This window comes from Macaca mulatta, chromosome 9 (genome assembly GCF_049350105.2).
Source record: "Macaca mulatta isolate MMU2019108-1 chromosome 9, T2T-MMU8v2.0, whole genome shotgun sequence".
Taxonomy (NCBI): Eukaryota; Metazoa; Chordata; class Mammalia; order Primates; family Cercopithecidae; genus Macaca; species Macaca mulatta.
This window is the reverse complement of record NC_133414.1, coordinates 86,358,735-86,377,192: the sequence shown is the minus strand read 5'-3', so window position 1 is coordinate 86,377,192 and position 18,458 is coordinate 86,358,735. Positions and strand designations below refer to the sequence as shown.

The following is an 18,458-nucleotide window of genomic DNA, read 5'->3' as shown; positions in this document are numbered from 1 at the left end:
GTTAACATTTTCATAACATAGTAATCTTGTGCCTCATTTAAAAATATGTTGAAGCTGACTAGGAAACAGATGGATAAAACTGTCTCTGTGATTATGCTATATTCTACAGAAGTTCCATCATACTGTATATGTTAAATATTTCCTTCCAAACAATGAAAACATAGAGAATTTACTTCTAATGAAACTTGTATTAAGAAAGTTAGGTCCTAAACAATCCACTCCCTTAAGGAATACTGCAAGGCAACTGGAATAAGCCAGTTATTGTCAACAATTAGACCAGTATCATTTTCCTGTGTAACACAGACAAGTTTTTATTTTTCAGTGAACTCAACTATTTCAGGTCATAATTTTGCTCTAATAAACCTAATGACTTTATAGAGGCTTAAAATTTAATTCTAAAGAAAGATCAACATTGAGACTACATTAAATATTTTCAAAAAATATTCTCATCACAGAAAGATAAATAACCTTTAGCTTTTAAGGGGCCTAAATCGAAATCATATTCTATTGTATTTTGTTACAGCAGTAGCTCAATAATTTAGATATGCATCAGAATCTAACTGAGGGCTTTTAAAGCAGACTGCTTAGCCATACCACTACAGTTTCTGATTCAGAAGATCTGAGGCAGGATCAGATAATTTGCATTTCAAACAAATTCCCAAGTAATGCCAATGATACTTGGTCTGGGGACCACACTTTAAAAATTACCATACTCAAGGATACTTATAAGATACATCCTGACAAAATATCTAATCTATCACACATACAGTTTTGAAATTAATCTTTCTTTAACCACATTAAGAGGCACTTAAGTGAACATTAAGAGGCACTATTCAGAAATTATCCCATGATTTTCCACTACCAATAACATCCAAATTTATTATGTCTGGTACTGAAGGTACAACAAATAAAACAATTAGATTTAATCTCAATTTTCCTATATGGCTCAAAAGAAAGTATACCTTCACAATTTTTTCTTAAAAGTCATGCCAAAACCAGTCAATATTTTCTATGCACTTATGCATCAGACATTATTATGTGCTGAGTTACAAACAATAAAAGGCTTACAGTAGAAAAATAGTAAAAATAAATTTAAAAGCCCATCCTACTGAAAGGACAGACATATAAACAAATAATTAAAATATCATGTGGGGGTTTGTGCTTCCTGTATATTTGAGAACTACCATTCCCACGACCATTAAAAATCTAGATAAGGGGCCTGGCATGGTGGTTCACACCTGTAATCCCAGCATTTTGGGAGGCCAAGGCGGTGGATCACCAGGTCAGGAGTTCAAGACCAGCCTGGCCGATATAGTGAAACTCTGTCTGTACTAAAAATACAAAAATTAGCCAGGCATGGTGGCACACGCCTGTAGTCCCAGCTACTCAGAAGGCTGAGGCAAGGAGAATCACTTGAACCCAGGAGGCGGAGGTTGCAGTGAGCCGAGATCATGCCACTGCACTCTAACATGGGCGACAGAGTGAGACTCCATTTCCAAAAAAAAAAAAAATCTAGATAAGGGCCAGGCGCAGTGACCCCTGTCTGTAACCCCAGTACTTTGGGAGGCCGAGGGGGGTGAATCACCTGAGGTCAGGAGTTCAAAACCAGCCTGACCAATGTGGTGAAACCCCGTCTCTACTAAAAAATACAAAAATTAGCAGGGCATGGTGGCGGACACCTGTAATCCCAGCTACTCGGGAGTCTGAGGCAGGAGAATTGCTTGAACCCGGGAGGCGGAGGTTGCAGTAAGTCAAGATCACATCATTGCACTCCAGCCCGGGAGACAGAGCAAAACTCTTGTCTCGAGAAAAAAAAAAAAAAAAAAAAAATCTAGGTAAGATATACTTTAAGTTTGGGGGTTTTAAGCCATGTACTAATCAGACAGACAAGAATTACTGAGCCAAGACCTGAAAAGGTGTGAAACCAAGGGAGAGAAATAAGCAAAGCACTGTCAGCTACTTTTGCCCTGGGGTTGAAAGGCCAAGCAATACACTTGGTGGCTTCCACAAAACAGATCTAACAAAGTCCAAATTCAGGGTCCAACAAAGGTAAAGACCCTGATTGAGTTAGAATTCAGAAAGGCTATATCCTGGGAGCAAAGGTGACCCAGAATTAAGTCAGTTATTTTATGGTCTGCAGTCCAGCTTTGAGTAACCAAGGTGGCTTCAAAAATCTCAAATCACACTAAGAAAAGGATAATCGGACAATCCCTATCACCAGGCACCTGGATGAAAGAAATACAAATCCTCTATGAAAACAAAAACAAAAAGGCCAGGCACAGTGGCTCACGCCTGTAATCCCAGCACTCTGAGAGGCCAAGGCAGGCAGATCACGAGGTCAGAAGTTCAAGACCAGCCTGGCCAATATGAGGAAACCCCATCCCTATTAAAAATACAAAAATTAGCCAGGCATGGTGGCGCATGCCTGCAGTCCCAGCTACTCAAGAGGCTGAGGCAGGAGAATCGCTTGAACCCAGGAGGCGGAGGTTGCAGTAAGCCAAGATCATCGCACTGCACTTCAGCCTGGGTGACAGAGGAGACGCTGTCTCACACACACACACACACACACAAATCACCCCAGACATTATTTCTACAACTAATTTTTCAAACGAAGGGACCAGCACACAATCAAAGATAAACAAGTATATGAGAAAATAAGGTGACATGAAGAAAAACCAGCAGAATCAATAACAAAATTTTAAAGTATTTCTGTAAAACTAAATGCCAACATAGTACCACATACAAAAATTTGTGAACACAGTGTAAGAATAAAGGGGAAAATCTAAAGGCTCAAATGGGCCTTTAAGGCCCATTTAAAGACTAAAAAAGGGCTGGGTATGGGGGCTCACACCTTGTAATCCCAGCAGTTTGGGAGGTGGAGGCAGGTGTAGCATAGATCACTTGAACTTTGTAGTTCAAGACCAGCCTGGACAACATGGCAAAACCCTGTCTCAACATAAAATACAAAAATTAGCCAGGCATGGTGGCACACACCTTTAGTCCCAGTTACGTGTGTGTGTGTAGGGGCGGGGGGCAGGGGGCAGGGGCTGAGGCAGGAGGATCACTTGAGCCCGGGAATCCGAGGAGGCAATGAGCCATCTTCGCACCTGTCTCGGTAACAAAACGAGACCCAGTCTCAAAATAAATAAATAAATAAATAAATAAATAAAATAAATAAATACAGGAGGCTAGGAAAGAATGAGTTAGGAATCCACTTGACAAAATTAGAAAGAGAACTGCAAAACAAACTCTATGAAAGTAAAAGGAAAGAAAATAAAGAATAGAGTACAAATCAACAAAGTACAAAACAAACATTGTATAATGGAGACCGAAAAACCAAAATTTGCATTTTTGAAAATATTAATGAAACTGATAACTTACTGGTGAGACTTAGAAAACCCAAGCACGACAAAAAAGTGAAAAAGACACTGCAGCAGATCTTACAGACATTGCTTATAAGATGCAAACTTAGGCTGGGCACGATGGCTCACGCTTATAATCCCAGCACTTTGGGAGGCCAAGGCGGGCGTATCACCTGAAGTCAGGAGTTCGAGACCAGCCTGACTCATATGGTGAAACCCCGTCTCTACTAAAAACACAAAATTAGCCGGGTGTGGTGGCTCACGCCTGTAATCCCAGCTACGCGGGAGGCTGAGGCAGGAGAATCGCTTAAATCCAGGAGGCGGAGGTTGCAGTTAGCTGAGATTGCACCATTGCACTCCAGCCTGGGCAAGAAGAGTGAAACTCCGTCTCAAAAAAAGAAAGAAAAAGAAAAAAAAAAGATGCAAACTTAGCTGGCAAAACTATATAGAGCAAAGCAAGAAAATTATTGCCATAAAGTTGGCAATTATCTCTAAGTAGAAGAAAAGATTTGTGATGGCTGAGAAGTTGAAACTGTGGAGGTTCTGGAGTGTTGGAAAGATTTGTGATGGCTGAGAAGTTGAAACTGTGGAGGTTCTGGAGTGTTGGCAACGTTCTAGTTCTTGATCTAGGGGATAGTTACACAGGTGTTCTTCATAATGACTGAGTTGCACATTTGTACTTTGTGCACTTTTTCTGTTATTATTATGAACTGCTGTGCTCCTTTCCCCCAATTCATATATTGAAGTCCTAACCCCTGATGTGACTGACTATATTTGGAGATAGGACCTTTAAGGAGATAATTAAGAATAAATGAGGTCATATGGGTGAGACCCTGAAGTGAAATCTGATTAAGACTGGCATCCCTGTAAGAGGAAGAAATATCAGAGCTTCACTTCCTCTTTGCTTCTTTTACCCTGTCACACATAGAGAAGGCCATGTGAGGACATGGCAAGAAAGCAGCCTTCTGCAACCCAGGAAGAGAGCCAACACTAGAAACCAACCCTAATGGCACCATGATCTTGAATTTGTGGCCTCCAGAACTGTGAGAAAATTAATTTCTGTTTTTAAGCTACCTGTCTATGATATTCTGCTATGGCAACCCTAGCAAACTAATACAGTCCCATATCACTTTTTAAAAGATCACAAATACAAGGTGATAAAATTTAAAGATAAAAATACAATGAAACATTTTTTGAGATCATAGAGGAGACAGAGACCATTTATTATAAAAACAATGTGTATTTAAAAAGAAGGGGCTGGGTGTAGTGGCTCACACCGTAATCCCAGCACTTTGGGAGGCCGAGGTAGGTGGATCACCCGAGGTTGATAGTTCGAGACCAGCCTGGCCAACATGGTGAAAACCCCGGTTCTACTAAAAATACAAAAATTAACCATGTGTGGTGGTGTACACCTGTAATCCCAGCTACATGGGAGGCTGAGGCAGGAGAATGGCTTGAACCTAGGAGGCGGGGTTGCAGTGAGCCAAGATCACGCCATCGCCATCGCACTCCAGCCTGGGAGACTCCGTATCAAAACAAACAAACAGACAAACAAAAGACAATGAAGTCATCCCCAATGCATATCTTAGCCACAGGTTACTTACTATCCTTACGAAAATCTCATTTCACAAGAAAGAAAATGAAAAAGCTGTATAAAGTTTGTTGTTGTTTTTTTTCCTTTTCACCACTAGTTTTACAAGTCTTACTCTCAGTATCTATATCTAGTATAAGATAATATTTTCTCCAAAAGAGAAAAAGACAGAAAATTAGTAAGGTACTTGGCTTCACCTACATTACTGATTTAGCGTAGTTAAAAATATACTTTATCATCAAGTATAAAACTAACAATCAGATGTTTTAATATTCCCTTTGCTTCTATTATTTCCTTTAAAAGTACACAGATTCAAAAATAACTTTAAGACATCCTCGTTAAAAATAAGTATCATGGTTTATAATGTGTTTTCTGTATGTAAGTAATGCCGACCACACTTATAACAGCATTTGCTATACACAAGTCTTTAAGATATATTAAGACAGTGGACAACTCATTGCGGTGGCGGCGGCAGATGCTTGGGCACGGTGCAGTGGTGACTCGAGCTACGAGCCTGGTGGCAGTTGTTCACCAAGCTCCGGCCCCCGCGTGTCTCCCAGGCTCCACACCCCTGATGCTACACAGGTGCTGAGACCACTCCGGCCGGGACAATGGTCAAGTATTTCCTGGGCCAGAGCGTGCTCCAGAGTTCCTGGGACCAAGTGTTCGCCAACTTCTGGCAGCAGTACCCGAACCCCTACAGCAAACATGTGTTGACAGAAGACACAGTACACCAGGCAGCGACCGCTGACCAGAAACTGCTGTCCCGGCGACTCCTGACCAAGACCAACAGGATGCCCCACTGGGCTAAGCAACTGTTTCCTGTCAATGTTGTTCACTTGGTGTACATCCTGAAGGACTCTATGTGGACCCACAGAATCAGACCATGACCACCTTCACCCGGAACAACAACCATGCCCGGCTGATGGTGGTGGAGAAACGATGTATGCACTGTGTAAACTCTGACAACAGTGGCTGAACCAAAATCTGCAGGGAAGCCTGGGTCTCCTCTAGCTTATTTGGTGTTACCAGAGATGTCCAGGAATTTGGTCTTGCCCGGTTCAAAAGCAACGAGTTCAAGACTATGAAGGGTTTTGAATATATCTTGGCGAAGATGCAATGCGAGGCCCCTTCTAAAACACTTGTTGAGACAGCCAAGGAAACCAAGGAGCACGCAAAGGAGATGGCACTGGTAGCTACAGAGAAGGCAAGGACCTCACCAGCAAGGCAGTCACCTAGAAGCAGCAGCAGCAGCAGTTTGTATAGCCAGCCCACCACCACCACAGCATCCCAGTTTGGTTTAGCCCCCTCTGCCCTCCTCTCCACTGTACTTTATCATTAAAAATCAACTTCCAGCCCTAAAAGTACATATATTTATTTATTAAGACAGCTGATCAATTACTTTACCAAACAACATAGATTTAATGAAGGAATTCATATGAGAGGACAGGACTAAAAAAACAAGTCACCTTAAAAACAGGAAAACATTTTTCTTTTCACAGTAAAGGAATTATACCAATTACTTTTTAAAAATGAAATTCTCCTTTGTAAATGTATATACTTAGTTTATGTACTAAGAATATTCTTTGTAACTCTGATTTCAATTACAGTGCCAGTAAAGAACATTTTTCTCTAAGTTAACTTGCATTAATATTGACAGAAGATCAATTAACTAAATTTTACAAATTATTTCACAAAGATTACAAAAGACTCACTCATTACAAAACATTCACTACCTGAAATGTCAGAACAGTGTTCAACAGGTCAAAGACATCAACTGAATGTTTCCATAGTTCTGATCCTTAAAATTCCTTTCTTGATGTAGTAGGAACTAAATTTGCACAGAAGCAGAACTTTGGAATACATGAGAAACTTTTCAGTGACTGTAAGCAGAAACACGTACTGGAATAAAACCATTCTTCAGTTCAAGTTACCATTGATCATGATTACCTCACCAGCTAAGAGTATGGAAACAAAACATACAAGAAAATTAAGACCAATGAAAAAAAGGGAGGAAACAGTAAGGGCAAGAAACTAAAACTCAAAAATGCTAATTGTTGAATACCATGTATCTTATATTTCCCTTATCTTTGACTTTTATCTAAGTACTTCTGAAATATCTATACTATTATAATACTTTTATTTAAGTCTCAGAATCTAACAAGAAAAAAATACTTAGTCAAGGTAAGCCAGGTTATGCAGCTACACAAAGAACCATAAAATCTCTGTGGCTTAAAATAAAATTTCCTTCTTCAGGCTGTCCATTGCTTATTGACAGGTCTTTTTTTTGTGGGGGGTGGGGGATGGAGTTTCACTCTTGTTACCCAGGCTGGAGTGTAATGGCACAATCTCGGCTCACCGCAACCTCTGCCTCCCGGGTTCAAGCTATTCTCCTGCCTCAACCTCCCAAGTAGCTGGGATTACAGGCACGCACCACCACGCCTGGCTAATTTTGTATTTTTAGTAGAGACAGCGTTTCTTCACGTTGGTCAGACTGGTCTCGAACTCCTGACCTCAGGTGATTCGCCCACGTCAGCCTCCCAAAGGGCTGGGATTACAGGTGTGAGTTACCGAGCCCAGTCTGACAGGTCTTTTTTAACTCAGGGGGAGTATCACCTCAAAATGTTGCCTCAGGATCCAAGGACGGAAGAAAAAAAAAGAAGACAGCTCTGAAGATCTCATACTGGAACTTAAATACTACAGCAATATTAGGATGCACAATTTTCTTTCATACATCTGTTTTTCTCACAACTCACTTATTGGCCAGAGTTAGTCACAGCCCCTAACATGAAGGATGAGAACAAAAACTATTTGGTAAACAGCATTAATGACCAACACAGAGGCATAAAAAGAGTTGATACAATGTTACATAGGCTTTCAGATTCAAGGCAAAATTTAAAGTAGCCTGCAAGGAAAATGTTATGAGCAAAGGTCTTTCTTATTCTAAAACATTTGCCAGTTGAGAAAGCAGCACCTTGGCATCTCAAACAAGTATGAATACTCAGCACAAAGTAAAAATCCCAAAGCAAAAAAAAGACTCTTTCATCACTATGCCTATTATAGCACTATATTACTACAATTAAGAATGTTTATGATTTTAGTATCTCTAACTGAATGCTCCAACAGCATTTAAATTCACCCACTCAACTTCGTCTCAAGAGACCATCCATATATATTCAACAAACCTATTCGGAGTTCCTACTGTGAGCTACTTGCTATCCTAGTCATTATAACCAGGGAAGTAAGCTCTTACCTAAGGACTAAAAACTCTATCCCATTTCTAAATATCCAGATTCAATATTAAGAATAAAAAATCATGCTTATTTATGCACAACTATTTCTAAAGTCACTTTTTTAAAAAAGTTGGTATGGTTCCAAGACAACTCAATGGGGGAAAGAAGAGTCTCTTAAATAGTACTGGGACAACTGGGTTTCCATATACAAAAAAATAAAGTTGGGAAATTACTTCACACCATATACAAAACTAACTCAAACAAATCAGAGACCAATATGTAAGACCCAAAACTACCAAACTCCTAGAAGAAAACACAGAAGAATATCTTTGTGACATTGAGTTGGGCAATGGTTTCTTAGATGTGACACCAAAAGCACAAGCAACAAAAGAAAATATAAATTGGGCTTCATCAAAATCAAGAGAGTGAAAAGACAAGCTACAGAATAGAAGAAAGTATTGCAAATCATTATCTGATAAGGAAGTTGTCTTAACAACATGCTACAACATGAATAAATTTTGAGAGCATTATATTAAGTGAAAGACAGCTAGATGCAAAAGGGCACAGATTATATGATTTCATTTATAAGGAATGTTCACAACAGACATTTCCACAGAGACAGAGAGTAGATAAGTGGCTGCCAAGGGGCTGGAAGTGGCAGGAGGAGGAAAAGAAGTGACTGCTAATGGATAGTGGGTTTCCTTTGGGGGTATTCTAAAATTAGATAGTGGTCAAGGTTGCACAACTCTGTGGTATATTATAAATCAATGAATTTTATAAGGTTGAATGTTATGCTATGTAAATTGTATCTCAAACTATGTAATTTATTTATTTTAGAGACAAGAGCTCACTCACTGGAGAGCAGTGGCATGATCACAGGTCACTGCATCCTGGAATTCCGGGGCTCATGAGACTCCCACCTCAGCGTCCCAAGTAGCTGGGACTACAAGGTGTGCAACACCATACCGGCTAATTTTTGTTTTGTTTTGTTTTGTTTTGTTTGGTGAAGACGAACTCCTGGGTTCATGCGATCCTCCCACCTTGCTTCCCAAAGTGTTAGGAGTATAGATGTGATCCACTGACCCTGGCAAAACTATTTTTTAAAAAAAGTGACAATGGCTTAACACCTATATTAGATAACAATAAAACCAGTGCAGATGGTGATGAAAAGCCAACAAATTCAGGAATTATAGACTTTATAACCAAGTATATCTACTGGCTTGTGAAAGGAGGAAATGACAGAGTATGAACAATAAAATATTATAACATATATTGACTTACAAACATTAATCACTTTTCCTGCCTTCAAAGCATCTGAAGGGGACAACAATCATCTCATTCAAAAAGACCAACTTAATTACTGAGGAAGTTAAGAAAATAAAAGCTAAGGGAAAAAAAATAAGATTAATGTACCAAAATATATACGAATGACATATGGTAGTTTATGCTTTCAGAAGGGACACAGGGAAAATGAGGAAGCCAACCTATGGGTATAACAGAAGGCTCCTAAAGTATGGTGGTTTCTGAGGTAGGGACTTCAAGTTGCAAATACAGTATCCATCTACTCCTGCTTTCTTACCAAAAGAACACTGATTTTGCTAGGGGCAATAATGGACTATCCTAAAATTTTTAAGGTTCTGGAAGACAGAAACGATAATATGACATAATTCTGGTAAATAAGATGTAATATTTGAGATGACTTGGGGTGAGTTTTAGAAAGCTCCTTGACTAGGGGGGCAAACTAAAGTGATGTTGTAACTCAGGGTACCCAGGTTTTTGGGTATTCACTGTGAAAAAGCACCCACACTTGTGGCCAGGCGCAGTGGTGCACGCCTATAATCCCAGCACTTTGGGAGGCCAAGGCAGGCGGATCACGAGGTCCAGAGATGGAGATCATCCTGGCCAACAAGGTGAAACCCCATCTCTACTAAAAGTACAAAAATTAGCTGGACATGGTGGTGCATGCCTGTAGTTCCAGTTAATCGGGAGACTGAGGCAGGAGAATCGCTTGAACCCAGGAGGCAGGGGTTGCAGTGAGCCAAGATCTCACCACTGCACTCCAGCCTGGAAACAGAGCGAGACTCCCTCTGAAAAAAAATAAAGAAAAGGAAAAAGAAAAAGAAACTCTTGTAACTTTTTGTAACTGTTGCACCTTGAGTTCTTGTAGTTTCAAGAAGTTCAGGAAAGAAGCTTGGCCCAGTGGTTGGGTACAGAGTTTGCCTAAATTGGAGATTAACTGTTGGCAAACTCTCCTCACTACCATACTAAAATCCCCACCCAGGTAGTAGCTTATGTGCCATTTTCTATACATCTGATGTATGTAAAAGCATGATAAATGTGCCTGCACTGCCTTTATTCCACCTCTAATACAATGACTCAGCTAACTAGCCCGGGTGTTCACCTTTGGGGAAGCATTGTCTTTGGGACTATCCCTAGTGTACTCCTTACTTGGTGCAAGTAATAAAATCTCCCTGTTAAATCCTACTTGGTTGCGGTCACTGGACTTGTCACCCACCAAGTGACTGAACCTACCCATTGTGTGCCTAACAACATGAGCCTTCTTGCCCTTTTCTGCTTCCTCCTCCTTCCTGCCTGGAGCTGAACTAAGGAAGACAACAACAGTATGAGCTATATTGTAACTGACCATGAGGAAAAGACCAAGAGAACAACAGCCCAGTTTTCAACAGCCCTGGCATCCTTAAATGATCACATCAACTCTGGAATGTCTACTTCTGGACTTAGAAGGAAAACCTTAACTATTTTGTTTAACCACTGTTAATTGGCATTGAGGAAAAAACACCATGAGACAAAAACTTGAAAAGATCAGATAAAAGTTCATAATAAAAACACAGAGACCTAGAACAGCCATAAGAAGCGTACAACATTGTTAATGTTTATTTTACAGAACTTTTAGATTACACCTAAAAACAGAAATTCACAGACGGAATACCTAAGATGACGACCACAATGCTATGAATATTCCTTAAACTAACTTTCATGACAATTCTAAGACTAACTGAATGCTTTCCTTACATAAGAGATCTCAGTAAAGGTGATGCTTTCATTAACTGTCCTGAGCTCTTCTCTTCACTGTCAACCTACCATAGGTTATAAACACAATAAATATAATCTGTTTTCCTATATACATGGATCTCAAACAAGGAATTTATGTATTTTATTATTATTATTATTATTATTATTATTATTTTTGAGATGGAGTTTTGCTCTTGTTGCCCAGGCTGGAGTGCAATGTCGCAATCTTGGCTCACCGCGACCTCTGCCGCTCCCACTGTGGTTCAAGCGATTCTCCTGCCTCAGCCTCCCGAGTAGCTGGGATTACAGGCAAGCGCCACCATGCCCAGCTAATTTTGTATTATTAGTAGAAATGGTGTTTCTTCATGTTGGTCAGGCTGGTTTCGAACTCTCAACCTCAGGTGATTCGCCTGCCTTGGCCTCCCAAAGTGCTGGGATTACAGGCTTGTGCCACCACGCCCGGCCTAAGGGATTTATTTATTTATTTAGGTATCAAGAATTTAAAAAACAGCAGCAATGGCTTAACTGTAACATCAGGAATAACTAATAATTCAATTATCATTCACAAACCATGATGATAATATTCGTATCTTCTCAATGACAAATTTCAAACTCAAACTCTACTGGGTAAGAAACAATATACTTTTTTTTTTTGAGACAGGGTCTTGCTTTGATGCTTAGGCTGGAGTGCAAGGGTGCGATCATGGCTCACTGCAGTCTCGACTTTTGGCACTCAAGTGATCATCCCACCTCAGCCTCCCTAGTAGCTAATACTACACGCATGTACCACCACAGTTAATTATTTTTTGTACAGATGGGGGCCCACTATGTTACCCATGCTGGTCTTGGACTCCTGGCCTCAAGCAATCCTCCCACCTCAGTCTCCCAAAGTGCTGGGATTATGGGTATGAGCCACTGTACCTGGCCCATACAATATAAATTGAGTTCCCAAAAAAAAGGAAAAATTAAGGTAACAATTTAGAGAGGGTATGCTCTGACTAAACTAGGAATCTTTTCAGCTCCAGCTAAATGCTGAAATGCAAACAAAATATTACAGTATAAACTTATCAAAAGAAATCCCAAATCCAGTTTTTATGTTTAATGTCCCCCAATTTAAATTGTCATATAAACCAACAAAACACTTCCACAAACCAGTATTTTGCAGCTTTGGGGCTAACATCTATTGGGTACCCAATACGTACATTTTATTTAAATTTTAATAACAAAAATCTAAAATTTCATAAACAGACTTCTGTTTTCAGTAAGATGAATTAGCAGAGTTGGCATTTATGTTTCTTCCTGAAACAACAAAAAACCTGGAAAAAACAGATGAAACAATTTTTAAGATGCAACATATGTTAACAAAGGACAATGGACTAGGTTATGGGAGACATATTATGTAAGCTTTCTGATCACACCAGTTTAACTGACTGAAGAGTTTCCAAACTATCCTGCAAAGAAGGGGGAAATCACATGGGATTCAGGAGCCTTTGTAAGTCAAGGACATAAGGCTAGAAAGAAGTCCAGGGAGGTTAAGACTTTGGAGTTCTCAGGACACAATACCAGAGAGGAATAAGCTACCCAGAGAGGAAGATTTCCAGAGGAGGTTCTCTCTAAGCTATGAGATAAAGATTGACCAACCTGGGCCAGACATGGAGGATCACGCCAGTATCTCTAGCACTTTGGAAGGCCAAGGCGAGAAGGATCATTTGAGCCCAGGAGTTCAAGACCAGCCTGGGCAACAAAGTCAGAGCCCATCTATTTAAAAAAAAAAAAAAAAAAATCGACCCAGCCTATGTGCTTAACTTAAGAAGCTACACAAATGTGGAAGAAACAACAAAGAATCAGACATTAAAATTCCTTAAGTTCACCTGAATTTGGAATAGTTCCTGTTCCCAACAGTTGGAGTGATTAACTTCATAATTTACAGGGCACTGACTCAGAAGGATTTGTAACGGACAAAAAAATTGCCCTAGACTACAATCTGCTCTAAAATGCCCTCCTCACAACACTTCCTCATACCAATAGTGTATCTTTAGAACACCAATTAAAATCTCACATGTCTGTGAAATAGCCTACACAGAAATGTTTTGTCTCTATTGAACAATGCACTCAAGTATTTGCATTTGGAATAAATCATTTCCTGACCTGTAATCTTCTCATATAATTTACCTTTTATCATTCAGCTGAGATTGTAACTTGCACTCCTTTACTACAACAGTGCCTTACAGATCAATTTGCTGTTTTCTGTGTACATGCCAGTCCAGTATGTAACACATTGCTATTTTAGTGAGGTTCACGTTCATTTCACAAACAAAATCTCCCACTTGAACAATTTCTAGCTTTGGCTTATTTTTTCCAGAAAAGAAACAGTTGTACTTTTAATAGGCTGAATAATTGAAAAGTGGGAGGGAATGACTGAATAAATCAAATAAGTAGAACAGAGACAAAATTAATATTTAATTTGGAAAGATCATAGTAAACACAGATTGTAACAACAAATAGTGCAAGAAATGGAAAATGAAAAACTTGGAAAAGAAATTTCTAATTTCTGAGGATTAATATTTATTTCTAAGTTTTAGAATATTCTACAGGTTCACAGTGTCCTGCATGGTGACTCCTGAATTCAAGCTGAAAATGACTTAAGAGTGTGGCAATGCCGGCGCAGTGGCTCACACCTGTAATCCCAGCACTTTGAGAGGATGAGGCGCGTGGATTGCTTGAGGTATGGAGCTCGAGACCAGTCTGGCCAACATGGTAAAACACCATCTCTACTAAAAATACAAAAATTAGCTGGCATGGTGGTATGCACCTATAATCCCAGTTACTCAGGAGGCTGAGATATGAGAACTGCTTGAACCCAAGAGGCGGAGGTTGCAGTGAGCCAAGATCGCACCACTGCACTCCAGCCTGGCCAACAGAGCAAGACTGTCTCAAACAAACAAACTAAAAAAGAGTGTGGCAAATACTTGAGTACTCTCGCTAAATAAATACCAAATATGGTGGAAAGGTTAGATTCTATATTCAAAGGCAAAACCCTGAGATATTTTTACCTTATAGTTTTATATTCTATCAACAACAGTGCGTTGGAAGGCATTAATGTCTATGAAAGAGAAAAAAGAAGTGACTTCAATATGCAATATGTAATCACAGGCCTTGAGATTATATGAGGAGGGAGGAGGTGTTAAAGAGTATTAAAAATGCCTATTTAGGCCGGGCGCAGTGGCTCAAGCCTGTAATCCCAGCACTTTGGGAGGCCGAGACGGGCGGATCACGAGGTCAGGAGATCGAGACCATCCTGGTTAACACGGTGAAACCCCATCTCTACTAAAAAAATACAAAAAACTAGCCGGCCGAGGTGGCGGACGCCTGTAGTCCCAGCTACTCGGGAGGCTGAGGCAGGAGAATGGCGTGAACCCGGGAGGCGGAGCTTGTAGTGAGCTGAGATCCGGCCACTGCACTCCAGCCTGGGTGACAGCGCGAGACTCCGTCTCAAAAAAAAAAAAAAAAAAAAAAGCCTATTTAAGTAGTAGCCGAATTCAACACAACTTTCTGTTCTTCTTCACAACTGCAAATTTGTAAGCTAACCATAAATATTCAGTTGAATACATGAGGAATAACAATTCTTCAAGTACCTTATGTTCACATAACAGTTTCACAGTGCCACAGTGAGGTAAACAATGACTCCAGCTCTTAAATTCCCCAAAATAAAATCCCTCTTAATATCTCCTCTGAAGCTACTTACTAGTTCTCTTGTATAGTGGTGTGGCCGTTTCCTCTACCATGATTTCAGACTTCTCTCATCTCTAAAAATCAGTACCTTGAAATACGAACAGCAGACTGTACTAACCTACTACCCTCAACCAGTCATTCACCACACTCATGCATATCCTAACAAGTTATTCATCACGCCATTCAATATTATTTCTGTCCTAGTTTCTGTCCAATAATCATTTCTGGTGATTTCAGTATCCACAGTGATGACTGTTTTAATTATTCAATTTCTCATTTTTTTGATTTCCTCTTCTTTAATGATTTTGTCCTCAACCTTATCTCAACCACTGACTTACCATGGCATAGTCTAGACCAGAGGATCTTTAACTTTACTCAGGCAATGTAAATCTATGGACCATCCTTTCAGACATAAGAAATCCTATCTTAGACCCTTATAATGGCCCCAAACAGCAATCCCTCAAAAATCTCGATTTCAAGCATCTTTCTCTCAGGACACCAACTCCTATTTTTCCATTTCACATTCAAGTTCCCCTGGACCTAAGATTCATTGATCTCAACACCATTTCATTGTTACTCATCTCTCATTTTCTCACTTTTTTGCTCACCAAATGTAAAATCCTAGGTCTATTATTAGAATAATTCATTTGCCCATCTCTGAATGCATCTTAGTTTTCCAGCCAAACCCCAATCATCATTAAATCCAACTCTCCATCTACTTTGTTTCTGTATCTAATCAATCAGCTGAACACAGCTGGAGATGAGTGACTGTAGGGAAATGAATGATGAATTCATCAAAGATTAACAATGTCAGTTAAAAAATCATGATCAATGTCAAGTCAGCCTTTGTTGTACATAATTTCCTTATTTCATTCAATCTCTACTCCCCTAGATGACAATTTCATAACTTCTCTTCTCAAATCCTATCAGCTGCTTTTTCACTAAAAAGCAGAAGCAATCAGATTTCCACAAGCTCTCACCTCTCTCTCACTACCTAGCTACCTACAGCGATTCCCAAATACAGTATATCTTCCTTCTCTTCTGTTACTAGGGAGTACGTTTATGGCACTATCTAAGGCCAACTCTGTTACTACCCAAAGACAGGGTTCTAGTAATTCCTCCTTAATTGCATCATCAACTTAATCCTATCTCTGAATTGTTTTCATCAACATACAAATATGGTATATTGTATTCCATTTTACAAAATCTCATCTTCCTCCTAAAGCTCTGCTCCATTTCTCTTTTTCCCAAATGCCTTGTCTACAATCTCTGTCTCCAATCTACTACCTCCAATTCTCTATTAAACTCACTTTATCAGGCTTTTGTTCCCACTATCACACTGAAACTGCTGATCAAGGTTACCGACGACTCATTAGCTAAAACTGAATTGTAGATTCTCAGCCTTAATCTTACTTCACACTAAGCAGCATTTGACACAACCGGTAATCCCTCCTCTTCGAAACACTTACTCCACTAAGCTTTCTGAACATCACTTCTGGACTTCATACCTCCCTGTCCCTTTCTCATCTACCTAATCTTTAAAAACTGCTCCAGGGTTTAACACTTAGGTATGTTCTATATTCACTCTCTACATCAACTCAATTCAGTCTGATAGCTTTAAATGCCATTTATATACTGACTACTCCCAGATTCTCCAGCCTAGACCTCTCCCTTGAACTAGCAAACATGATACTTTAAGTAACTGCCTGTCTAAATAAGCATCTCAAACTAGACATATCTAAAAGATTCCTAATCGCCAGTATTATTACCACTATCACCACCACTCTCCAAAAGGTCTGCTCCTCCAGTTAATTCTCATCTGGAAAAAAAAAAAATGGTAACTCTATGTTTTACAGGAGCCAAAACCTTAGAACCCATCTTTAACCCTGTCTCTCACATCAGATGCAATTCAGCAACCCACTCTTATCAATTCTGTGTTGGAAATAAATATGAATCTGAGCATTTTTCATCACCTCTACCACTGCTATCACCGTGATCTAATGCTACCACAGAATCATTACAATTGCCTCCTAACTGCTCTCCCTACTTCTGCCTCACCACATACCCCAAGAGTCTACTATCAACAAAGAAAGTAGAGGGATCCTTTTAAAACCACCTCATTCATGCCTTCCCATCTCATCCAGAATGAAAGCTTAATCTTACAATGGTCTATAAGGTCCTTCACAAACTATCCCCTGCCATCCTGTTCCCCTTCTGATCTTTTCCTTCTCCTCTCCCACTTTTCACTCCTCTCTCACCATACCACATTCACTGCTCCTCAAATATGCTAGGCTTATTCCCAATCTCAGGGGCTGTGTACTTGGTTCTTCCTTAGGCCTGGAATACTTACTCCAGACATCTACGTGACTAGCTTCCTTGTTTTCCTCAAGTCTTCACTCAAAAGTCACCTTCTTGGAGAGGCATTCTCTGGCTATCTTATCTAAAATGTCACCTCCATCCCCTCAAAATTCATGCTTTCATTTTCCTTCCTGGCACTTATCTCTATCTTACATACCATTCATCATACTCACTTATCTTCTTATCTTTTGTCTCTCCCTCTATAAACTGATTTCCATAAGGGCAGCAATTTGGTCCACTTTGTTCACTACTGTATTCCCAGTGCCTAATACGTACAAGGCATGCAATAAGTATTTGCTGAATGGATTTTACATCTAGGATTGCCCCCTCATACTTCCATCTTTAAATGCTATCCAACACCTGTCAAAGACTAAGTAACACTGATATTTGAAGATGCTTGGGTGAAAACGGTCTTCAAATACCACAGGATAAAGTATTAATGCCCATTAGTACATACTCAAAATTTTATCATTTTATAAAGCTGTATTTTTAGACCTCAGTAGCTTTCTCAGTAGTAAGTTATTGTGTAATGTTCTGTCCGTGGCTTTCACTGAGAATTATTATCTTTTAAAAGCCATATGAAGAACCTCCATACAAACCACAAAACCATTATAAATATCACTATTAATTACAACATTTGATACTACTTAAAGAAAAATGCGTTCTTTTTTAACTCAGAGCCAGGAAAAACAATCTCTTAAAAATTTATTTATTTCATTATTTACTAAATATATCCCTGACTCTCACCAACTCCACACAAGTAATAAATTTCAGAATTAAACACTTATCATTTGTTCACAAATTTAAGTTGAGGAGATTTCTACTGAACCACCTCAGTTTACATGGATGTTTTTTAAGGTCTTATTTCTATTTTGTCAATCTTATTCATAGTTACCCTTAACAAAAGTCACTTCAAATTATTTTATTTAGGTAAATAATTGACAAACAGACCATATAATTCTCTAATTCTATCACACATAAAGAACATGTAAGTCATAAAAAAGTCATTTATATGCCATGAAATCACTTCACTGACATATACACTGCAGTCCTTCTAGTCAATAGTTTATTTTTTTTTAAGTAATTTGACATAACAAAGTTAACTAGGAAATGATTTCCCTATCAAGGATGATGATACAAGGATGATGA

The 18,458-nt window shown here is 39.3% G+C and overlaps 1 protein-coding gene and 1 pseudogene across 8 annotated transcripts in view; one reads left to right on the top strand and one right to left on the bottom strand.

Moving 5' to 3' along the window:
* The window catches only part of JMJD1C (jumonji domain containing 1C), a 364,460-nt gene that overhangs the window by 263,261 nt on the left and 82,741 nt on the right, over nucleotides 1-18,458 (bottom strand). The gene's annotated exons all lie outside the window — the stretch shown is intronic.
* Nucleotides 5,565-6,219, top strand: LOC698007 (PRELI domain-containing protein 1, mitochondrial pseudogene; annotated as a pseudogene).